The sequence below is a fragment of the Muntiacus reevesi genome, chromosome 6, assembly GCF_963930625.1.
Source record: "Muntiacus reevesi chromosome 6, mMunRee1.1, whole genome shotgun sequence".
Classification (NCBI taxonomy): Eukaryota; Metazoa; Chordata; class Mammalia; order Artiodactyla; family Cervidae; genus Muntiacus; species Muntiacus reevesi.
This window is the reverse complement of record NC_089254.1, coordinates 62375694-62401591: the sequence shown is the minus strand read 5'-3', so window position 1 is coordinate 62401591 and position 25898 is coordinate 62375694. Positions and strand designations below refer to the sequence as shown.

Here is a 25898-nt window from a genome sequence, read left to right as displayed (position 1 = left end):
ACAGGTGATTTTTATTACTTAGATTTTGGGAGGCATATTCCAAACTATCTTTGATAGGGAGCATCTCATTTTTAAAATGAGAAAAAAATAAATATTTAGCCCATCCCAAGTACTTAGGTTTACCTCTCAGGAACATTGCTGCAGACTTTTGAAAGGTTTTTGAGCTTGCTGTCGACCAGTACGCTCCACCAGTTCTGTGTCCTAGTAACTTGTCTATTTAGAACAGCGAGCAGGTAAGGACAAGCCCACAGCCAAGGCAGGGGCCTGCGCTCTCTGGCTGCCACCGTGTTCTCCTTTGTTGGCCAGTCACCAGGAGAAACTGGAGGGGAAGGGGTCTGAAGGGGTAGAAAGAAAGCCACACCTCCCAGGAGAGAGTGATCCCAAGGCAGTCAGCACAGAAGGGTCGGCTGTGATGCCTTCCCAGCTGAAGAAGTGGACTGTGAGGGTGAGAAGGCCTCCCAGAGAGGGAACACCTGGGGTTCATTCCTTTGTCCATTTTCACTCATCATGTATTTACGGAACATACAGGATACATGTGAATAAAATCAACTACCCCTGCCCTCGGGGGGCTTACAGAGAAGACAGTATAACTAACACAAATCAACCGGACCACCAAATGCAAAGAAAACAGATTGACAGCTGAAACAGCTGATCAGAGGCTGAAAACAGGGGAAACAAAGCAGAGAGTTCGGAATGTGGTGGACATGGATCCCCAGAATCAAAGGAGGGCTGTGTCAGCCAAAAGTCTGGGAAGGCAGGTGAGGCCCGGGGTTTAGAGGGCACCTGGGCCGACGTGCCATCAAGTCACCAGGACGCTTCCCAGAAAGAACTCACTTAAAAAGGAGTCCCACATCTGGAGAACAACCAGGACTCATGGGTAGAGACTGACTTCTATTCCAGTTGGTCCTGGCATCACAGGGAGCCCCCAGAGAAACCACAAACATAGGCATATGCATAATACATACTCATACATATGCACACACATTCAGTTCAGCTTTCCAAAGAGGGATTTATCCTAGGCCTGCTCCTTTCTGCCCCTTCTACTACCCAGGGGATCCAGAAGGAAATGTGCATTCTCTGGTAACTGAGATGCTAAGATAAAAAACATTTCATAAAAATGTTCATCCATCTCTGATGTTTCATTCTATGTTTTAATAATTTTCCTCAAATATAAAAAGCAATGCCTGCTCACTGTGGAAAAATTTGGAAATAAAAAAAGTTTAGAGAAACAAAGTTGCCCATCACCCACTGTTAACATTTTGGAGTATTTCCCCTTTCTGCTTTCCTCTATATTCACTTATACTGATCTTTCTGCATATTTGGCATCACACTATCTGTAGGTGTTGTACCTCTGCCAAGGCCCCCTTTTGAGCTGCAGAAGCTCATTTCTGACAGTTGCTTTGCTTTCCCTGGTTTTTATTTTATGAAGAGTAAGAACCACCTGCCACTCTTTGCTGTTTTCAAGCCTCGCACCTGAGAAATCCATGTGCCAAACCGAGGATCAAAATTGACGACAAATGGGAGCCCCTTCCTAGGCTCAGCCCTGCCTGCCTGAGCTGCCAGGGCAAATCTGGACGCTGTACCTGGCAGCCTCCACCAGCTGCCAGTCACACGACGACAAGCTATCCATCACAGGCCTGCGGAAGGGCTGCAGAGGGCAGGTGGTGGCGGGGGACGGCGGATACTGGGCAGACTCTGCGATGCTGCATCCTCAGGCATCCTTCTCAGGAAACCCAATGTCAAACCTATGCTGCTCAGAGGTCCCAGCAGGGCACTGATAGTCATCACTGACACTGCAGAAGCACTTCGCTACGGGCCCAGTATTGACTGAACACTTCCACTCACTGCAGGAAGCCGGATAATGTAAGGGTTCAAAGTGGTCTCTAGAGCCAGAGGGCTGAGTTCAGATATGCGTCCACTGCTCATGAGCAAGTCAGCCATCCTCTTGTGTCTCAGTTTCTTCCAAGTCTCTGACAGTTCTACCTCCAAGTGTTGCTGTAGGATTGAGTTCATGGTCACTAAGTGCCCAGACCTCATTTAACCCCCTCTGTTCTCTAACTCGATCCTCAGAACAGCCAGAGGCGGCAGAAGTCATTGTTACCCCTGATTTACAATGAGGATGCTGAGGCATGCGGAGGGTAAGCAGCTCCCCCCTTCACAGAGGTTACGACACGGTTGGGCAGATGGACACAGAACAAGGGAGTGCAGGAGTGACTGAGAAATGACCAGAGAGTCCAGTCTGTCTGTAGCTCTCCCGAAGGCTTCCTTAGCCCCACTGGAGCCCCCTGTAGTGGAAGGTGATGAAGAGACGTGGCAAGAGCCTCTGTCTAGTAGGCAGTTTGGATCCAAGACACGAGAGAGATGCCGAGCCCTGAAAACTCACAGCACGCAAGCAGCAGGGGGAGAACTGCCCAGTTGCTGAGGGTCACCCAGGTGCACCACCCCATCCCATTCATCCTTAGAGTAAGGCCCAAACAGAGATCATTTCAGCATTCCCTGGAGATACTGGCAAACGCGTCCACTCCGCAGCAGCTTCGTTCTGTGCACAATCATCTGGCAGAGCCTGAGTGCAGAGGTCACCCTGCCCACAGTGTGGTGTGAATACTGACTCCCCGGAGGAGCAGACACTTTGGCCCCCATCCCAACTGAAGAGGGTGTGGGGGCTAGAGTGAGCACAGAAACCGTGAAGAAATCATTTCCCAGTATCCACATGATTTCATTCTTTTCTTACACACCCAAGGGTTGGGAGTCATCATTCACATATATATGTATTTCAAAATAAATGGCACAGCTTTCTGAAAATTGGTATTTTTTGTAATACCAGCAGATAAGATTCCCAACAGCAGATAAGATCCCTAGGCCTTAAAACATTCTTTAGCAGTGTGGAAGATGCTAACATAGAGTCAGGCCACCCTGCAACTATTTCTGCTGCTGACTTTTTCTACTTTTTCTGCGTTCAGGCTGGAAACAAATACAAACATAAGCAAAATCAAGGCCAGCCTTGCTGGCATCCAGGTGCTGTGGCATTCGGCTCAGGGCCATCTGCTCTGCTCCTATTCTGACTGCCACCTCCCTAAGCTCTAGTCACTTCTGTAAATGTGAGTCCTCACACGGACTGCTCTTCACTACGCTCTGGAACCTTGGAGGCCACAGTAAAACGTCGATGATTAACTTTCAGGATATAACTTTATTGACCACAGGACAGTTTCACAGACTCTCCTACCCACTCCTTGACAAAGAACACTGCGAGAGAAGAGTGTTGCTCATCAAGGAGTTTGGATTCTCCTCCCAGGTACCAAGTAGGATTACACATTATTGAAGTCAGCTGCTCTGACTCACGATACATGAGCAGAAGTGGAACGAGTTACTCAGCATGGTTGCAAAATTTGTCAGCATACAACTCTCCTTTTCCTCTGGCACTAGGACCAGCGACATTCCAGCCAGTGGTTGCTCCACCCACCTGGCCCATAGGTAACCACAGTAAGGAGAGCCTCTGCCAACTTGTGATGGGCATAGAGTGTGAACAAGAAACAAACCTTTGTTTTTTTTGAGCTGCTGAGATTTTGGAATTACCCATTACTGCAGTACAACCTAGCCGGGCCTGAAGATACCATTATTTTGGGTAAGAAAAGCACTTAGCACATTAAGAATCTAAGGCCCAGGTTGGTGAAGTGAGTTATCAAGGGCCAGACAGCTGGCTGGAGGCAGAACAGAAGGCTTGGAATACTCTCTGCAGCCCTCTGCCTGCCTTCACACCACACCAGTTTCTACAGGACAAAGAGCCAAGACATTAAAGAACCACTCGCAATAAAGATAAAGCCACGGATTTCCCTGGTGGTCCAGCGGTTAAGGATCTGCCTGCCAATGCCGGGGACACAGGTCTGATCCCTGGCTGGGGAAGATCCCACATTCGGCAGGGTGGCTGGGCCTGGGCTCCACAACTACTGAACCTAAAGGCCACAACTCTGGAAGCCCCCTCGCCTGGAGCCCGTGCTCTGCAACAGAGGCCACTGCAATGAGAAGCCTGCACAGCACAACTGGAGAATATCCCCTGCTTGCCTCAACTAGAGAAAGCCTGTGTGCAGCCACAAAGACCCAGCATAGCCAGAAGTAAATATTGTTAAAAAAAAAAAAAAAAAAAAAGATAAAACCACTACAACTTCTTTCTTCAGATGCCATAAAACCAACTTAGATTTAAATTAAAATTCAGCATTATTTCCCACCTACCTTAGACTTGAAAGTAATCAATACAAGAAAATATTAATTTATTTAAAGTGGGGGGAAGGCATACAGTAAGCCACACATTCTCTTTTGTACTGGACTGGCTGTGTCTGCTTGCTGGGGTCCTGCATCCACCTCACTCCACACAGCTACTTGCCCCACATCAGAAAAACCTCAGCCACTCAACCCAGTTCACCACCACTTCTGTCAGAGTAATTGGCTAGGAAACATCAAAGATAAAAGACATGATTAGTGATTAAAAAAAAAAAAAGAATGTGGTGGAGCTCCATGTATTGAAAGAAAGATCTTCAAGACATACTGTCATTTGAAAAATGCAAGTTGCAGAAAGAGTACAATAACATAATTTGCCCATATCGTCTGCCCTATCGACATAAAAAACTATATATTTTCTACAAGTATACATCTGTGAACATAAATGCAAAGAAAAACACCTGGAAAAAGACATACTTTATGAGAAGAGACAGTACTTCCAGACAGGCAAGGGCATAAAGGATTGGTATAGTACTTTTATTCACAACATTTTACTTTTTTATAAGAATATATACTTGCATAATTTAAAGTTATTTAAACTTTAAATAAGTCTTTTTAATCATCAGGGCATCTTAGGAAACCTTGAGGCAGGTTAATGAAACACTCCCAGCAATCACCATCTTTTAATGAACTCTGAGTTTCGGCTCACCCTCTTAGGGAAAAATGCTCAGTCTCCATTAAACTAAATGCCAATCCACTAAACTCAAACACACTCAGATGGTATGGTATGACTCCTTCTCTGCACCTGTCAAACAGAATGCTCCTCTTGGTTTGGTGAAATATCATATTCAGACTTGATGGGTTTGTGGATGGGAACATTTTTATTTTGTTTTCAATTTAGTAGGAGCCTGTCAACTTACGTTATTACTACTGAGCCTGGTTTGAGATACAACATGTAAGATGAAAAATCAAGCCCTACAAAAACAAAATGGAGCAAAAGAGTCAACAGACTTTCAAGTAGATATTTTTAAACCTTAAAACTGTTTAACCTTAAGCAACACACTGGAAAAAAAATGATCCATAATTACCACAAGTCTCTTCATTTCCTTTGTCTTATTTTTCCTTTCATGTAATCCAAGCCACTGAACACTTTAAAATAGCATGGACTCAGATTCCTTCTGTGTAACATTCTGACCCTGAGTGATGTTTTCATCTGATGGATGATGTCAAAGGTACCTTATACTTTCCATCAATATATCCTCCCCACCTAAATTGCTATCATTACTAACAAAACCTCTTTAGATTTTTCCTTTCTGCTAAAAAAAAAAAAAATCCTATTGCTAGGACCTATCCAGAAAATGCCATCTCTGGCAGAGTCACATTAGCCATGCATGATGTGGACATATAAAACATTCTGTCTACACATTCCTGGACAATAGGAATTGATCGTTGCTGTTTATTTACTGAACTCAGATTTAAGATAATGTAAAATAAAGTCATCCTTCTCTGCTTACCTCAAATAGATACCTGCCTACTTCAGAGATTACATTCCCCAGATTACAAAAAGGCAAATCTGCTGGGCTTCCCTGGTGGCTCAGTGGTAAAGAATCCAGCGGCCAACACAGGAGATACGGTTCAATCCCTGATCTTGCAAGATCCCACATGCCGCGGAGCAACGAGGCCTGTGTACCACAACTACTGAGCCTGTGCTCTAGAGTCTGGGGGGCCACAACTACTGAAGCCCAAGGGCCACAGAGCCTGAGCTCCACAGCAGGAGAAGCCACTGCAATGCGGCAACTAGAGAGTAGCCCACACTCTCCGCAACTAGAGAAAAGCCTGTGCTGCAGCAAAGACCCAGCACAGCAAAAAATAAAATAAAATAATTTTTTAAAAAAGGTTCTGCCAGGAGGCCACACCTGAGGCAAGGGATGGGGTTGGTGTTCTCAAGGTCGGCCCAGAGGAGGACTTCCTGTGAGGGGTCTGCCTTGTTCAATCAGTAATGTGACACTGAGTGCCATTGAGTGCAAGCTCCTGAAGAGATCAAGCCCTGAGCCTTTGAAGTGGGAGCACTGACTCAAGACCCTAGACTACCAGGAAACTAACCCTAGGGAGTATCAAACAGTGAGAACTCACACAAAGGAAACCACTTGAATACAAGACCCTGCATCACCCAACCACCAGTTGCACCCTGTGCAGGATGCTTCATCTAAACAACAAACAGGACAAAAATACAAACCAAATCAGCAGCAGACAGGATAACCACCTCACCCAGCCTTGTCCATCAGAGGAAAAACAAACAAAAACTCAGCACAAATCTCACCCTACATGAAGCTCACACAAACCACTGGACCAACCTTAGGAGGGCAGAAACCAAAAGCAAGAAAGAATTCAACCTTCTTCAAGGAAAGAAATCAACTTTCCTTGAAGCCTGGGAAAAGGAGACCTCAAACACAATAAGTTAAAAAAAAATAATGAAAAGGCAGAGACATACTACACAAATGAAGGAACAAACTAGAAACACAGAAGTCCAAATAAATCAAGAGGAAATAGGCAAACTACCTGAAAAAGAATTCAGAATAATGATAATAAAGATGATCAAAAACCTTGAAAACAAAATGGATAAAATACAAGAATCAGTTAACAAAGACCTAGAAGAATTAAAGAATAAACATATGGACACAAATGACAGAATTACTGAAATTAAAAATACTCTAGAAGGAATCAATAGCAGAATATCTGAAGGAGAAGAACAAATCAGTAAGCTGGAAGATAAAATGGTGGAAATAACTTCTCAAGAGCAGAATAAAGTAAAAAGAATGAAAAGAACTGAAAACAGTCTCAGAGACCTCTGGGGCCATATCAAACACACCAACATTCAAATTATAGGGGTCCCAGAAGAAGAAGAGCAAAAGAAAGGGTATGAGAAAATTTTTGAAGAGATTATAGTTGAAAATTTCCACAACATGGAAAAGGAAACAGTCAATCAAGTCCAAGAGGCACGAAAAGTCCCATACAGGATAAACCCTAGGAGAAACATGCCAAGACACATACTAATCAAACTAAGAAAGACTAAACACAAAGAAAGAATATTAAAAGCAGCAAGGGAGAAGCAAGAAGTAACATACAAGGGAAACCCCATACGCTTAACAGTTGATCTTTCAGGAGAAACTCTGCAGGTCAAAAGGGAATGGAAGGATATATTTAAAGTACTGAGAGGAAAACATCTACAACCAAGATTACTGTACCCAACAAGGATCTCATTCAAAATTGATGGAGAAATAAATAGCTTTCAGACAAGCAAAAGTTAAAAGAATTCATTACCACCAAACCAACTTTACAACAAATGTTAAAGGGACTTATATAGCTAAGAAATACAAGAGAAGAAAAAGAGCCACAAAATCAACCCCAAACAATTAAGAAAATGGCAATAGGAACATATACATCAATAATTACTTTAAATGTAAATGGATTAAATGTTCAACCAAAAGACACAGACTGGCAGAATGGATACAAAAACAAGACCCATATAAATGTTGTCTACAAGAAACCCACTTCAGACCTCAAGACACATATAGACTGAAAGTGAGAGGATGGAAAAATATATTCCATGCAAATGGGAAGCAAAAGAAAACTGGAGTAGCAATCCTCATATCAGAAAAAATAGACCTTAAAATAAAGAAGATTACAAGAGATAAGGAAGGACACTACATAATGATCAAGGGATCAGTCCAAGAGAAAGACATAACAATTGTAAATATCTATGCACCCAACATAGGAGCACCTCAATATATAAGACAAACACTAACAGACATAAAAGAAGAAATTGACAGTAACACAATAATAGCAGGAGACTTTAACACCCCACTCACACCAATGGACAGATCATCAAATCAGAAAATTAATAAGGAAACACAAGTCTTAAATGACACATTAGATAGATGGATCTCACTGATATCTTCAGGACATTCCATCCAAATGCAGAAGAACATACCTTATTCTCAAGTGCACATGGAACATTCTCCAGGATAGCCCACATCTTGGGTCCCAAATCAATCCTCAGTAAATTTAAGAAAATTGAATTTGTATCAAGCATCTTCTCCGATCACAATGCTATCAAACTAGATATCAATTACAAGAAAAAAACTGTAACACACACATGGAGATTAAACAACACATTTCTAAGTAACCAACAGGTTACTAAATAAATTAAAAGAGAAATCAGAAGATTTCTAGAAACAAATGACAATGAAAACATGACAACTATAAAACTATGGGATGCAGCAAAAGCAGTTCTAAGAGGGAAGTTTATAGTAATACAATCCTACCTCAAGAAACAAGAAAAACATTGAATAGACAACCTAACTTTACACCTAAAACAACTGGAAAAAGAAGAACAAAAAAACACCCAAAATTAGTAGAAGGAAACAAGTCACAAAGATCTGAGCAGAAATAAATGAAAAAGAAATGAAAGAAACAATAGTAAAGATTAATAAAACTAAAAGCTGGTTCTTTGAGAAGACAAAATTGACAAACCTTTAGCCAGACTCATCAAAAAGAAAAAAAAAAAAAGGGAGAGAGAGAAGAATCAAATCAACAAAATTAGAAATGAAAAAGGAGAGGTTACAACAAACAATGCAGAAATACAAAGGATTATAAGAGACTATTATGAACAACTATATGGCAATAAAATAGATAACCTGGAAGAGCTGGACAGGTTCCTAGAAAAGTTCAATCTTCCAAGAATGAACCAGAAAGAAATAGAAATTTTGAACAACCCAATTACAAGCACTGAAATTGAAGCTGTGATAAAACATCTCCCAAAAAACAAAAGCCCAGGATTGGATGGCTTCACAGGAGAATTCTATCAAACATTTAGAGGAGAGCTAATGCCTATCCTTCTAAAACACTTTCAAAAAAATTGCAGAGGAAGGAACACTTTCAAACCCATTCTACAAGGCCACCATCACCGTGATACCAAAACCAAAGACAGCACACACACCAAAAAACTACTGGCCAATATCACTCATGAACATAGATGCAAAAATCCTCAACAAAATTTTAGCAAACAGAATTCAGCAACACCTCAAAAAGCTCATACACCATAATCAAGTTGGGTTTATTCCAGGGATGCAAGGACTCTTCAATATACACAAATCAATCAATGTGATACACCATATTAACAAATTGAAAGCTAAAAACCATATGATAATCTCCATAGATGTGCAAGAAGCCTTTTACAAAATTCAACACCCATTTATGATTAAAACTCTTCAAAAATTAGGCATAGAAGGAACCTGTCTCAACATAGTAAAGGCTATATATGATAAGTATACAGCAAACATTCTCAATGGTGAAAAACTAAAAGCATTCCTCCTAAGGTCAGGAACAAAACAAGGGGTCTCCACTTTCACCACTATTATTCAACATAGTTCTGGAAGTTCTAGCTACAGCAATCAGAGAAGAAAAAGAAATAGAAGGAATCCAGATCAGAAAAGAAGAAATAAAGCTCTCACTGTTTGCAGATGACATGATACTGCACATTGAAAACCCTAAAGATAGTATCAGAAAATTACTAGAGCTAATCAGTGAGTTTGGCAAAGTTGCAGGATACAAAATCAATACACAGAAATCACTGTGTTTCTATATACAAACAATGAAAAATCAGAAAGAGAAATTAAGGAATCAATACCATTCACCATTGCAACAAAAAGAATTAAATGTCTAGGAATAAACTTACCTAAGGATAAAAAAGAACTGTACACAAAAAAATTATAAGACACTAATAAAAGAAATCAAAGATGACATAAACCAATGGAGAGATATTCCATGTTCCTGGGTAGGAAGAATCAATATTGTGAAAATGACTATACTACCAAATGCAATCTACAGATTCAAGGCAATCCCTACCAAATTACCAATGGCATTTTTCACAGAACTAGAACAAAAAATTTTACAATTCAAATGGAAACACAAAAGACCCCAAATAGCTAAAGCAGTCTTGAGAAAGAAGAATGGAGTTGGAGGAATCAACCTTCCTGATTTCAGATTATACTACAAAGCTACAATCAGCAAGATAGTATGGTACTGGCACAAAAACAGAAATATAGACCAATGGAACAAGATAGAAAGCCCAGAAATAAACTCATGCTCCTATGGGTACCTTATTTTTGACAAAGGAGGCAAGAATATACAACGGGGCAAAGACAGCCTCTTTAATAAATGGCGCTGGGAAAACAGGACAGCTACATGTAAAAGAATGAAATTAGAACACCTCCTAACACCATACACATAGATAAACTCAAAATGGATTAAAGACCTAAATGTAAGACCAGAAACTATAAAACTCTTAGAGGAAAACAGGCAGAACACTCAAAGACATAAATCAAAGAAAGATCCTCTATGACCCACCTCCTAGAGTAATGGAAATAAAAACAAAAGTAAACAAGTGGGATCTGATTAAACTTAAAAATTTTTGTATATCAAAGGAAACTATAAGCAAGGTGAAAAGACAACCCTCAGAATGGTAGAAAATAATAGCAAATGAAACTGACAAAGGATTAATTTCCAAAATATACAAGCAGCCCATACAACAATGCTAGAAAAAACAAACAACCCAATCAAAAAGTGGGGAAAAGACCTAAATAGACATTTTGTCAAAGACGACATACAGATGGCTAACAAACACATGAAAAGATGCTCAACATCGCTCATTATTAGAGAAATGCAAATCAAAACTACAATGAAATACACCTCACACCAGTCGGAATGAGACATCATCAAAAAGTCTACAAACAATAAATGCTGGAGAGGATGTGGAGAAAAGGGAATGCACTTGCACTGTTGGTGCGAATGTAAACTGATACAGCCACTATGGAAGACAGTATAGAGATTCCTTAAAAAACAAGAATAAAACCACCATATGACCCAGCAATCTCACTCCTAGGCATATACCCTGAGGAAACCAAAATTGAAGGACACACATATATCCCATTGTTCATTGCAACACTTACAATAGCTAGAACATGGAAGCAACCTAGATGTCCACTGACAGATAAATGGATAAAGAAGTTGTGGTACATATACACAATGGAATATTACTCAGCCATAAAAAGGAATGCATTTGAGTCAGTTCTAATGAGGTGAATGAACCTAGAACCTATTATACAGAGTGAAGTGAGTCATAAAGAGAAAGATAAATACTGTATTCTAATGCATATATACAGAATCTAGAAAAATGATACTGAAGAACTTATTTACAGGGCAACAATGGAGAAACAGACATAGAGAATAGACTTATGGACAAGGGGAGACGGGAGGAGAGGATGAGATGTACAGAAAGAGTAACATGGAAACTTATAGTACCAAATGTAAAATAGATAGCCAACGGGAATTTGCTGTATGGCTCAGGAACCTCAAACAGGGGCTCTGTATCAATCTAGAAGGGTGGAATGGGGAGGGAGATGGGAGGGAGGTTCAAAAGGGAGAGGATATATGTATACCTATGGCTGACTCATGTTGAGGTTTGACAGAAAACAGCAAAATTCTATAAAGCAATTATCTTTCAATAAAAAAATAAAATAAAATAAAAGGTTATGCCAACCTGATCATAAACCCCAGCACAACCTGAAGACATACAACCATAAACACTGAGGATCAAGCTCGATTCTCCTCAAGGAAACGACTTCTCTCTGGAGTGTGGTTCATTTGAACAGGACCCAGGGCCTCCTCAGCCCAGTCTCACAGTGCAGAAGACAATTATACCCTGTGTGCTGACATAGATGCTATGGACAATAAGGCTCCACCATACTTTAAGCTGCCCAACAGTGAGGTGGGTGGACCAACGCCTTCCATCAGCAATTGAACAGCAAGCTAAGACCAAGCACAATTTTATACAGTACTCATACAACTGCACAGAGAACACACAATATGGGTCAAATAGAGTCCTACTTTCTCTGCTGCATAAGTCACAGAAACATCAGCTCAATTATGCTTCCAGAAACTAGACAAACTCAAGCTGCCATTCTTCACTGGGTCTACACGGAACTCTCTCTCTCATGAGCATGGGGTTTTGGGGGGGTTATTCATTTTTCTTGTTTTGTTTCCAATTTATTAACCTGGAAAACCAGCCTAGTACTTCATGCCTCTGCCATACCTGAAAACTACTAACAGCCCCCTCCAGAGAAAATTTAGCAGACAGATGAGGCTAGTCATTATTTGAAACTTTTAAGTTTCATTAACACTCATTTACTTTAAGTATCTGAATGCACGTAATCCCTCAGAACTTCACAGATAGAAAAAGTTAGTCTCGCTCAGTCTTCTGTCTCATTCTCCGTCTCTCCTTCCATTTCTCAGTCTCCCGTTCTCTCTCTCACTTGTGGAAGCAGCACTTAGACTGAACTCGAGGCACAGACACCGCCACCCTGCCACCACAAAGGCAAGAATGCAGACAGAGCGCACATGAGCACTTGGGGGTGGATACTCATGGGATACCAACCACCTTTCACAGCTATCTGGGCCTCCAGGGAACTCGAATGTCTGAGTCAACATTCCCAAGCCAAGCATCTCCTTCCGGTCAAGAAACCGTCCTCAGAGTGCAGAGCCAGCCCCTCCCTTCCCTGCTGGAACCGTGGACTTCTGGAATGGAACAGAAGCCTGTCCGATACCCCTATTTTAGAGACAGGGAAACTGAAGCTCTAGGCAAGGCCAAGACAAGAATTGGAACCCTGGCACTGAGGTCTCCAGGCACTGAGGCTAATGCTTTTATTTATTTCTGGTTAGAGTAACCCCCTCAGCAGCCAAGAGTTTCACCCCACCCCACCCACAGCAGGGACTGGTGTCCATCAGATGTGGAAAGCACAGGGGCCCCACCTCACCATGTCCTCCCCTGAGCTCCTCTCTCCCCTCACTGGGAATTCCCATGGTATTTTATCCCCACCTGTGTTACAGGATGGGGTACATCACTTTTTTCTTCTCCTGAATTCTTTCTCTGTATTGATGGTGACAGTGAAGGGGCAAGACTAAAACCTGAATTCTTTCTCTGTATTGATGGTGACAGTGAAGGGGCAAGACTAAAACCAGGTTGAAAGTGAAAGTGGCTTAGTCGTGTCCGACTCTTTGCAACCCCATGAACTATGCAGTCCGTGGAATTCTCCAGGTCAGAGTACTGGAGTGGGTAGCCTTTCCCTTCTCCAGGGGATCTTCCCAACCCAAGGATTGAACCCGGGTCTCCCACATTGCAGGTGGATTCTTTACCAGCTGAGCCATAAGGGAAGCCCAGAACCAGGCTACCTGGTTCCAATCACTAGCTGTGTGATTTGGACAAATACATAGCATTCTGTGTTTCAATGTTCTAATGTTCTTGTCTACAAAATGCAGACTATAACACCTACTTTCTAGGACTGGTGTGAGAATTCAGTGAGTGAATACTTAGACGGCATTTAGCACAACACTGGTCACATTGCAAGCATTTATCATAACCAAGGAGACGGTGGTGTAAGTTGGAGCTTTGGACTGGTTCATCTTTGAGGCTCAGCATTTGACTATGAGGGATAGTGTCCATATGGTTAGTCCCTATATCTCCAGCACAGAGAGGATGCTAGGTTAAAAAAAAGTTGAATGAATGAATCTAGCACAGTATACTGCTTATAACAGGTGCTCCATTAACGATCACTGAACAAATACGTAGATTTCCAGAATTCACAGACTCACTTAGGAGTGTCACCGGGAAAGTTCATTAGTAGGTAAATTCAGATCCGCAGGCACCAAAACTTTCTATTGCTCTAAGACTTTTCCCTGAGCAGCTGCCTTAAAAAGTTTAACTGAAGTACAGCTCTCAATTTCCAAGCATTCTCTTGGTACACAATCACCCACTGTTTTGTGACAATGTCCTCCATTGTGCCTTATGGGTGTGCTGTGCTAAGTCGCTTCAGTCGTATCTGACTCTCTGTGACCCCATGGACTGTAGCCCACCAGGCTCCTCTGTCCACGGGATTCTCCAGGCAAGAATACTGGAGTGGGTTGCCATGCCCTCCTCCAGGGGATCTTGCCAATCAAGGGACTGAACCCATTTCTCTTATGTCTCCTGCATTGGCAGGTGGGTTCTTTACCACTAGCGCCACATGGGAAGCTCATGCCTTATGGAGCTGATATACAATTGTTAGTGGACATTTTCCTGTTTTTATCTAGGCTTTGAAGAACAAAGTTCCCAAAACCCTCTGCTGGTACGTATCTCTGAGGGCCCAGTGAATTAAAATATCTTAATAAAGGAAGCCAACAAAAGATAACAGAGTCTTGAATCAGAAACCCAGATCTGGAACCCTATGAGTGGGTTTAGGTGCTTATACCAGAGAAAGTTCTACAGAAGGGCTGGGTCTGGAAGCCAGAGAACATTAGGCGATGGCATTGAGGATGACACAGAACGTATCTGGAGCTTCTCAAATAAAAGGCACTTTGTAAGAACAAAATATGTTAGTCACCTTGGAGGCTTGAAGTGAAACCTGGTCTTGAACAAACAAACACTGAGTTGACTGTTGGCCAAAATGCTTAGCTGGAGACTTTTACTGTCTGGGACGCAGATCTACCTGAAGCTTAGCCAGACAGTACTTGGGATGTGTGGGAGGGGACCCCAAGGCCCATCGAGAGACTGAGGAGATGCCGGGTTCTTCTGAGAGGTGGCACGCCCCGGGCCCCCGCCCAGCGAGGGCCTATCTCAGGAAGCAGGTCCTCCTTGCCAGCCCAGATACACCTGACCTGCTGTGACCTCTCACTCCATGACCTCACGACAGCCACACAGGGGTGAGGAGAAAGGGGTTAACGCAGATGCCCCAAAACAACAGGCTTTTCCTGTACCTGGAAGCTCCACGGAAAGAATTTGTTTTTCTAAACACTCCAGTTTTTTAAGTATATGCAAATTCTCTGGTAGATGAACAGAGTGAAGAAAGTACCTCTTTCAGGGATTTGGGGCTAAAGCCAGAGAGAAACAGACTAGCATGAAGTACCACTCAAAACTTCTCCCCTGAGCCAGGGGGTTCCCAGAATTTTTACCCACAGACTCTGACACTCTGGCACCCACACTGCCATCCTGCCTCCCTTTTTGGGAACCTTTTGTTCCTGTTCCTAAGGAGCTAGGGGGTACTGGCTCCCACCCATGTGCTTCCACAGAGGCTCCCGCTGAAGGGTGCTGGTACCTGGCTGGCTGGCATGCATTTACACACAACTGCTCCTGAAAACCATGGAGCAGGTGCTGTGGGCCAGGCAGACCGTCTCTGAATCCCGGTTCTGCATCTTTTCTCTGTTCTGAGACTCAGTTCCTTCATTAGAAACTGAAAATCATAGGGACTTCCCTGGTGGTCCAGGGGTTAAGAATCTGCCTTGCAATGGACACGGGTTCGATCCCTGGTCAGGGAACTATTATCCACATGCCAAGGAGCAGCTAAGTCCGCACACCACAACGAGAGAGTCTGGCACCGCAACAAAGAGATCCTGCATGATGCAATGAAGATTCCATGTGCCACAGGTAAGACCCAATGCACCCAAATAAAGATTTTTAAAAAGTAATTGAAAACTGTAATTTGTCTCCATAGTTGTCTCGCACATTAAGACAAGATTTACTATCTGCTGTTTAGTTGCCTAGTCGTGTCCGATTCTTTGTGACCCTGTGGACTATAACCTGCCAGGTTCTCTGTCTGTGGGATTTCCCAGGCAAAAATACTGGAGCGGGTTGCCCTTTCCTTCTCCAGATCACTTTCTTGACCCAGGGGTTGAACTCACGTCTCCTGCATTGGCAGGTGGATTCTTTACCACTGAGCCACCAGGGAAGCCCAAGACAACGTTTATAAAGCTTAACAAGTAAAGGTCATTAATCATCTTTTTCTTATAGATTACTAACATTGAGAAAAGGTGTGGGTGGGAACACCTCAAAGCCTCCTACTGCCCTCTGCAATAAACTTCCAAATCCTTCCCAGCCCAGGAGGCTCTGTTTGGCCTTCCTCATTGCACTCTCTTCAATACACTCCATTCTTTCCACCTCTGAGCCTTCAAGCATGCTCTTGCTTGCAGCTGGTGTGGCCTTACCTCTCTTTATCCCCAAGAACTAGTTGAAAAGGCTCACTCTTGGAGGGGCAGATCCCAGACTCCCTTAATCCCAGTACATGTGTCATGACATACTACTGTTCTCACTTATAGCACTTAGCCCATTTATAACTATGTACTTCTGTTTACCACCCCTTCCTCTCCCAATAGCTGGCAAATTCCCTCTGGCCAGGTGCTGGGCCCTGGGATTCATTCACTGCTGTATCCCCAAAACTTGGTAGATGCCTGGCACCAGCAAGGTCTTCTCATAATATCTGTTGAGTCAATGGGTTGCAGAATTGAAACCTGAAGAGCCAGGAGCTATAAGTAGTTCTCTGACAGCCCTCAACACCAGGCTGGGAATCCAGCAAAGAACTTCAAACCCATGAAGTTTCTTTTTTATTCAGAAAACCAGAAAAACAAGTGCCAGCTCATTATCAGAAATGTTAAGTCATCCCCAAGTCGTTCAATGGAGAACTCCCTTTTCTAGGCTCCGAGTTTCACTGGCCCAGGCCTCTTGGAAGGCTGCCAGAGTTCCAAACAATGCAAATGCTAGTAGGGTGTAGAAGGGTAATAAGTAAGGAATTTCTTAAAAGGTAGTGGGCCTGGCACAGGCCACTGTCTTTTTGATGCAATGCCCTTTAAACACTGTCATGTCCACCTGGGTCCCCATCCTGGGAAATTCCAGGCCTGGTTCTGTTTTCTCAAATACTCAGCACACCTGTCTGGGTGAATGTTTTAGAATATGTTTAGAAACACAGAATGTCTGTGTTTTATTACAGCTAGGTTAACAATCTCAGTACTCTGAGATGATTGACACTTATGCCAAAATAAACATCATAATTCATTCTAATAACGTCAGTCAATACCAGTATCACCACCCCCAGTGCGTATTAGATCATCCAGTGAAAGCAATAGTTGAGGTTTAAAGGTTATAAATGGAGGTGGAGGGGGGTTCCCATGTTCACTCCATCAGCAGGCAGAGGCAGGCAGTTCTTTGCAAGGGCCTTGTATCCAGGAGAACCATGCTACAAACAGCATAAGCATATCTTGTGGGTCAATTCCAGGAGGCAGGCGTGGGGGTGGGGAGGTGGGCAGACAGGGAGGGGCACTCACTGAGTTCTGAGTGGTTAGAACCTGGATTTCTGCTCTAAATCCTGAGTGCAGCACTAACAATCTGTTGACTTTGGGCTAGTTATTTAATCTCATTGAGCCTTAGCTGTCTCCTCTGTAAAATAGGAGAAACAATAACTACAATATGAGGTTGTTGGGAAGATTAAGTGAGCTAAGAAAACAAAATAGAAACCTAAAGTCCTTCGACTAGTGTTGCAGAGAGTAAACCTATGTAAGCGTTTGCTATCATTATTTAAGGTTCAGGAGATCAGACACATCTTTATTTCACTTCATTTCATCAAAGCCTCAAGTCAATCCTTTCAGATTGATAAGAGTTATCCCCTTCTCACAGATGTAAAAACTGAGGCTCCTGAGGATTAAGTAGCTAATTCAAAGCCAGACAACTAGGAGATGGCAAAACCAGCACTTGAACCCAATCATCATACTCGTTATTATCATGTTAACCACCATTTCCTGGAAGCCAGGTGGGACACTGAGCACTTCACAGCAACTATCTTAGCAAATACTCAAAACCACTCTCAAAGGAAAGAACTATAACTATTTCATACAGACGAGGACATAAGGTTGGAAGAATTAAATCTTGGGCGAGGTCACATTGTTAATGAATGAAGTGGGAGCTTGATCCTAGTTCTGACACCAAAACTCACAGTCTCTTCAAATCCTGACTGTCTAGTATTTGTCATAGATCTTGTAACTTCACTTGAAATCATTCACGTGCTTGAAATCATATTAAATGTAAATGACACTAGCCTTAAGTGAAGTCCAGGAATGGCTCACTCCATGAAGGGGCCTGCTGTCCTGAATAACAAGGAGTTAGGATATCCCCAAAGAAAAGCCTAGCTTTCCACCTGGTTCCTTCTAGAAGGCTTAGTTTGGGGTCACTGATAGCAATTGGGGAATGTGTTAAAACGAAGCATGAGAAGTTCTTAGTCATTACAGTTTTATCTTTTGGGAATTAGAACACAAATATTTTCTCATGTAAATCATCATCTGCTCCCTGCTCTTCTACCATGGAAAGGTTTTCCTTTCCTTAGCAGTATGTGACTGCCCTACTCAGCTAAGCGTGACTCTGAAAATATCTACCAAGTCGCTCCATCCCCGCAACTATTTTCTGTCCCTAACCTGTATCATGGAGATGACATAGAGAAGGGCCAATAGCAACAAAGATATAGTGAGATATACAAAGATGTAGTGATGGTGACTTTTCACGTTTTATTAAAATAGTAACCAACCAACAGCTGGAGCTCACTTTGCAAATTATCTAGACCCTCATGTTGACCCATTCATTAGTTTGATAGGAAATTATGTTGTTGCTTGCTTTGTTGATTATGCCAAAGCCTTTGATCACAACAAACTGAAAATTCTTCAATAGATGGGAATACCAGACCACCTTACCTGCCTTCTGAGAAATCTGTATGCAGATCAAGAAGCAACAGTTAGAACTGGACATGGAACAACAGACTGGTTCCAAATTGAAAAAGGAATACATCAAGGCTGTGTGTTGTCACCCTGTTTATTTAACTTATATGCAGAGTATATCATGCAAAATGCCCGGCTGGATAAAGCATAAGCCGGAATCAATATTGCCGGGAGAAATATCAATAACCTCAGATATGCAGATGACACCACCCTTATGGCAGAAAGTGATGAAAAACTAAAGAGCCTCTTGATGAAAATACAAGAGCAGAGTGAAAAAGTTGGCTTAAAACTCAACATTAAAAAACTAAGATCATGGCATCCGATCCCATCACTTCATGGCAAATAGATGAGGAAACAATAGAAACAGTGACAGACTTTATTTTTTTGGGCTACAAAATCACTGCAGATGGTGACTGAAGCCATGAAATTAAAAGAACGCTTGCTCCTTGAAAGAAAAACTATGACCAACCTAGACAGTATTTTAAAAAGCAGAGACATTACTTGGCTGACAAAGGTCTATCTAGTCAAAGCTATGGTTTTTCCAGTAGTCATGTATGGATGTGAGAGCTGGACCATAAAGAAAGCTGAGCACCGAAGAACTTTTGAACTGTGGTATTGGAGAAGACTTTTGAGAGTCCCTTGGACTGCAAGGAGATCATACCAGTCAATCCTAAAGGAAATCAGTCCTGAATATTCATTGGAAGGACTGATGTTGAAGCTGAACTCCAATACTTTGACCACCTGATGCGAAGAACTGACTCATTGGAAAAGACCCTGATGCTGGGAAAGACTGAAGGCAGGAGAAGGGGACAACAGAGAATGAGATGGTTGGATGGCATCACTGAGTCAATGGACATGAGTTTGAGCAAGCTCTGGGAGTTGGTGATGGATAGGGAAGCCTGGTGTGCTGCAGTCCACGAGGTCACAAAGAGTCAGTCATGACTGAGCAACTGAACTGAACTGATGTTGCAGCTGATGAACTGAACTGATGATGTTGATGGATGTAAAATACATCCACCTCTTTATACATCATGGACTGCAGCACACCAGACTTTCCTGTCCTCCACTGTCTCTTGGAATTTGCTCAAACTCATGTCCATTGAGTTGGTGATTCTATCTAACCATTTCATCTTCTGCCGCCCTGTTCTTCCTTTGCCTTCGATCTTTCCCAGCATCAGGGTCTTTTTCAGTGAGTCAGCTGGGCCAGTGTAACTCAGAGCCACTGAAATTGAATTGAAACCCAAAAATATAGTTTAAAGGAAAATGACTACTCAGCAAAACAAATAACAAAGCAACAAATTACTAGAGAGCACTCTAAGTGAAGTATAACACAAAATTGCCTTGCTGGTTCTATAGAAGTAGATCCCTTGCTCGGGCATCATGCCCCTCAGAGGGCCAAGGAAAGATCGCCACAGAGTAACAGCATCCCAGACTCAACAGCTCCAGAGGCAGGGAGGATGACTAAGGGGAGGAGGGAGGGTGGCAAGCTTGTCCTGGCCAACTCTGAGTTAAAATCTCTGCCCACAGTTTGGTCTGTGGTGGGCTTTAGATAAAACACAACAAGAAGAATTCAACCCATAAAGTCTTGCTTTGACAAACTTTCCAGCACTGGGTAAAATACATCAATTAATTGAAATGGCAGTGATTACTCACCTTTTACTACAAGAGTCAAGTTTGGGGGGCAGGGGAAAACACTTGTCACTGAGTATTTGACGCACCAAAGAGTTTTCCTTGAAACAACCTTCCTTCCTTCCAACTTTGGACTCTATAGATGGATGAAAGGAAGCCCTTTGTATGAGACTCAACTGACTCTGCCCAAAGATAAAAGAAAACAGGACTTTCAGAAACCTGCAGTAGACCTAAAAGCTTCTACATGACAAAAATTCAGCAAAAGTATAAAACTTATGTTTTTAAATTTCATCTTGCCTCAAACCCCCAAAAAAGAAGAATCATAGAAGGAGCTGGTGATTCAAACTTCAAATCCTAAATTTAAGTCTTAGATACTGAATATTGAACTTTTTTTAAATAAAAGGAGACAAGAATTTAAGAGTCTCATTAGGCAAGTATCAGGGATAGTGCTGTAAAAGCACTTGATTTTTATATCAACATTAAATCACTATTTAAAGTATTTCTACTGTTTAATCTAAAATAAACAGTGTTGCTGTTACTGTCAAGAGGATCACCAGTGACACACACAGTGGAACCAACGTGAAAGATTCAGGATGCCCCCACTGACAGCTGCAGGATGCAGGTTTTCCCTTCCCCAAATTCCTGACTTCTTGGTCATCTAAGAAGGATTCATTGTCCCTAGGCCAAGAGTCAGTAGCAAAACAGGTACAACAGGGGCACAGCCCAAGGATGCTGACAGCACGAAAGTCACGTGTATGTGCCCATGTCAATTCTGAAACCCTGTAAACAGCCCAGCTACAGGGGAGCTCATATGTATATATGTGTATACACATATGCACGTGTGTGTGTGTATATATATATATTGCAATGGAACAGAGGAAGTCTCAAACTTAAGGACCACTTTATTTTGTCATTACTATCACATGGAGTAAAACTGTATTTCAGAGCCATTAATAAGCCTTACTGAGCGGCAGGCCGGTGGCCTGAAATTCCAGACCTCAAAGTACACAGTGACCAAGGAGGAGGAGTACAAGACCCTCTCCTGGGCAGGAAAAGAAAAAGGGAATGGAATTTCAAGGGAGACAACTGCTGGACACTCTCTTCACTGTGGCTGTACTAATTAAACAACTGTTGAACACAAATCACCACTGCAGTGGCTAATAACTGCTACCGATGGAGCAGCAACCCAGCCTGCCAGGCATTTGATACACATTACCTCATTCAGGACAGAGCTACTATTTTCCCTCCATTTCACAAGAAAGAAAACAGGGGTTCAGGGAGATCATGCAAGTATCACAGAAGTGACAGAATCTGAATTTGGGCCCAGGTTTGATGGGCTCCAAAGCGTGAACTTAAATTTCTTCATTATGCAAAACCACAATTCACCCTTCTTGGACCCTCTGGAAGCCCTCTCTTCTCCTAGGCTGTTGTTTGTTTCAAATCCACCTTTCTTATCTGCCCCACACATGCAGTAGAAATCTGTGCCTTGTCCAGGGGGCCTGGTTGCTGAGATTAGAGCTATCTCCCCCCAGCATATACCTTAGGTTGAGAAGTGGGTAAATTCTGTGCCCTCCTAATATCCAAGGTAGAGTTACTCTTCCTTGGATATGGGAAATCTCAGATAGGGGGCTTTTAGCAGGAACAAACCCGACCCTGCAGCAAGCAGACCTAGCTTCACCCTTAAAGCATCAATCCCAGAAGTTGTCAATGGGTTTACTGGATTCCCTTCACTTAACTTTAAATGACAGTAACAGAGGCATTTCCCAGAAAGCAGAACCAACGAGGCATCATGATCTGGCAAAGCTTCTGTGTTTCACAATGTGCCAAAAGACTGTGTGCACAGCTGAGGCAGTATTCCGGTGACGCTGCCAAGTCTTGTCTCATTTCCCTTCTCTGTGTCTCGGGAAACCGGAGGGAGGGCCACTGCCCCTTCCCCAGGGCCACGCGGGGCACTAGCTACAGCCGGATCTGTCTGCAGGCTGGACTCTTATCAAAGCCCCTGCCCGCCTTTCCACCCTCTCTTGGCAACCACTCTTTGGTCGTTGGTGCTCAACCCTGCCCACACAGTGGAATCAGTTGAGAAGTGTAAACGATACAGACCCCCGCCCCCTCCACTCCCCCAGGGGTTCTGATGGATCCAGCCTGGGCATCTGAACTTTACAAGCACCCCAGCTGATTCTACGGTGCAGGCAAGACTGAGACGCTCTGTCTAGACCACCGTGGGACAAACGATTCCCCCATCGCTGAAGTTCGCCCCCCTGAACTTTCCTGGCGTTCCACAAACCCTGGGTTTCTCCTCCTTGCTCCACCCGGAGCTCTTCCAGCGCAGCTTTGAATTCTGCCCGCTCGCAGGACGCCGCCTCTCTGCGCCTCCTCCGCCGCGGCCCCCAGGACCCCCAGAAAACGTGTGCCCCGCGCGACCCTTCCCTGCCGCTGGGACTTACTTGATCGCCCGGTGTGCAGACCTCGCGGTATTGGGGGGCCAGAGCCGGAGTCCGGTGCGCCAGGAGCGCGCGGCGCCCGCAACTTCACCCGCTGCAGGGAAGGTACAGCCGCCGCGCGGGCCGGGAACGCGAACTGTCACGACCGTAGCGACGGCCGCGCCCAGAACCTCCGCGGCCTGCGCGAAAAGGCCGAGGCGCTGCCCGGGCGAGCGAGGCGGGCGAGGGCGGCCGGCAGAGGCTGCGCGCAGAAAGTGCCCCTGGGCAGTCGGGAAGGGCAGTCCCTGCCCCCGCAGAGTGGCCAGGCACCGCGCGGGCAGGCCTGAGAGCTCAGCTAGAGGTGACGCATTGCCTGCTGGTGCTGCCAGCTCGGTCCCGGCCGCTGCGAGCTCAGGCCCGTCCCGCTAGAAGTGCTAGCCCAGCGTCTGCAACCAGAGGCAGCTGCTTCAAAACACGACGATGGAAACGCTTGTTAGAACACGTGCTCCCCCGTGAAACTCCTGTTAACACGTGACACGTGCTCCCGGATGAAAAGCAGCTCAAAACAATCAAACCTTTTACAACAGAGCATATACTTTGATATGGACTTTTAAAAAATCTAAGGTTTTCTTCCTGCCCTTAAATCTCTTCTTGGCGGTGTACATGGTACACTGTTAACGCCGTGATGACCTGTCAGGGAATTTATAACTTGCTAGCTAACACATTTCCCAGTAAAATGTTTTTTTAACGTTTTAAATGGAGGTCTACATAAGGCATAACGATGCTATAAATAAGTTTCACACTGAATAAAGTACATTCAATCATGTGACCCCATGTGCTCATGAATATTTAGATTCCCAACAGAAGCCTTCTCAGAAGGCTGCCTTCTGAGAAGTTTGTTCATAACTCAAAAGTGAAATTTGCAAACGTTAACACTGGTGGGAGACGTGCAAACTTGTCAAACCTAATATAGAGACGCTAAAGATAACCAATTCTCCTTCATGTAAGTTTATCCTTACATGAACTTCTGGTAGAAAAATTGCAAAATTTGTCCTTTCTTCTAGGATTCTGGATTTTATATTCCATATCTTTTAAATACTCACATTTTCTGTATCCTGCTTCTCTGGCTGCACTTTCAGTTAACTTCTTCAGTTCTTTCCATTAATCAATTATTTTGGTGGTTATTTGAATCTGCTGTTACTGGTCTTTGCTAGGCGAGATAGTCCCTTCAGGCCCCCTATAATGTTCAAGTCCTACACCTGGAACCTGTGAATATGGCAAAGGAGAATTAAAGTAGCAAATGGAATTAAGGGTGCAAATCAGCTGACCTTGAGATGGAAAGATTAATCATGGTCTATTGATGTGGGCTGGATGCAGTCACAAGGGTCCTTATAAATGGAAGAGGGAGGCAGAAGAAGGAGAGCTACAAGAGATAGCAGCTTGAGGACTGGGCCTGATGTTGCTGGTTTTGAAGAGGAGGAATGGAGCTATGAGCCAAGAAATTGAGGGTGGCTTCTAGAAGCTGCAGAGAACAAGGAAATGCTAGTAGAGCTCTAGAAGGAATACAGTCCTGCTAACACTGATTTCAGCCCAGTGAGACCCATTTTAGACTATTGAACTCCAGAACCATAATAAAAACTGTGTTGCTTTAGGCCACTAAATTTGTGATGACTCATTACAACAGCAATAGGCAACCAATGCACCATCCACTTAAGTTCTTAATTTCAACAATAATATATTTATTTTCTAAGAGTATTTTGGTCTTATTTCTAATTTTATTGGGTGTGTTTAATAGTCTCCTGTTCTCTGCTGATTCCACTGCTTCAAAAATTCACATATAGCTATTTTTACTTTTAATTAAACTTTTTATTTTGGGATAGTTGTAAATTCGCTAGAGTGGAAAAGTTGGCTTAAAACTCAACATTCAGAAAACTAAGATCATGGCATCCGGTCCCATCTCTTCATGGCAAATAGATGGGGAAACAGAGACTTTATCTTGGGGGGGCTCCAAAATCACTGCAGGTGGTGACTGCAGCCATGAAATGAATAGACACTTGCTCCTTGGAAGAAAATCTATGACCAATCTGGACAGCATATTAAAAAGCAGAGACATCACTTTGCCAACAAAGGTCCGTCAAGTGAAAGTGAAGTCACTCAGTCATGTCCCACTCTTTGCGACCCCATGGACTACGTAGCCTGCCAGGTTCCTCCGTCCATGGAATTTTCCAGGCAAGAATACTGGAGTGGGCTGCCAATTCCTTCTCCAGATCTTCCTAACCCAGGGATTGAATCTGGGTCTGCCGCATGGTAGGCAGACACTTTACCGTCTGAGCCACCAGTTAAGTCCTAGTCAAAGCTATGGTTTTTCCAGTAGTCATATATGGATGTGAGGGTTGGACCATAAACAAAGCTGAGTGCTGAAGAATTAATGCTTCTGAACTGTGGTGTTGGAGAAGACTCTTGAGAGTCCCTTGGACTGCAAGGAGATCAAACCAGTCAATCCTAAAGGAAATCAGACCTGAATACTCATTGAAAGGACTGATGCTGAAGCTGAAGCTCCAATACTTTGACCACCTGATGCGAAGAACTGACTCACTGGCAAAGACCCTGATGCTGGGAAAGACTGAAGGCAAGCAAAGGGGACGACAGAGGATGAGATGATTGGATGGCATCACCGAGTTGATGGACATGAGTTTGAGCAAGCTCCGGGAGCTGGATCGTTATTATGTTGAGCCTTCCAAACTATGAACATAGTGTACCTCTCCATTTATTTAGATCTTTGATATCTTTCATTAGTGTTTTGTTGTTTTCAGCATAAGTCTTAACACATTTGGTTAAATTTGCACTTAAGTATTTCCCTTAAAAAATTATATACATTGTTGTTAAGAATGTAAAAGTGACAGGAAGGCCTGGCATGCTGCAGTCCACGGGGTTGCAGAGTCAGACACGACTAAGCAACTGAACTGAAGTGTAAATTCACAAGCAACTGTAAGAGATAATGCAGAGACCCTTACA

At 43.3% G+C, this 25898-nt stretch overlaps 1 protein-coding gene across 4 annotated transcripts in view; it reads right to left on the bottom strand.

The window, feature by feature from the left end:
- NOD1 (nucleotide binding oligomerization domain containing 1) overlaps positions 1-24331 on the bottom strand; it is an 84678-nt gene extending 60347 nt beyond the window's left edge. Inside the window, exon 1 of one of the 4 annotated variants that reach the window (XM_065939957.1) lies at positions 23987-24331. The gene's annotated coding sequence lies outside the window, so the exon portion shown is untranslated. Of the gene's footprint in view, positions 1-20487; positions 20579-22907; positions 23444-23986 lie in introns of those variants that run through there. The other 3 variants (XM_065939959.1, XM_065939955.1, XM_065939958.1) reach the window with 3 other exon arrangements.
- Positions 24332-25898: the final 1567 nt, after the last annotated feature.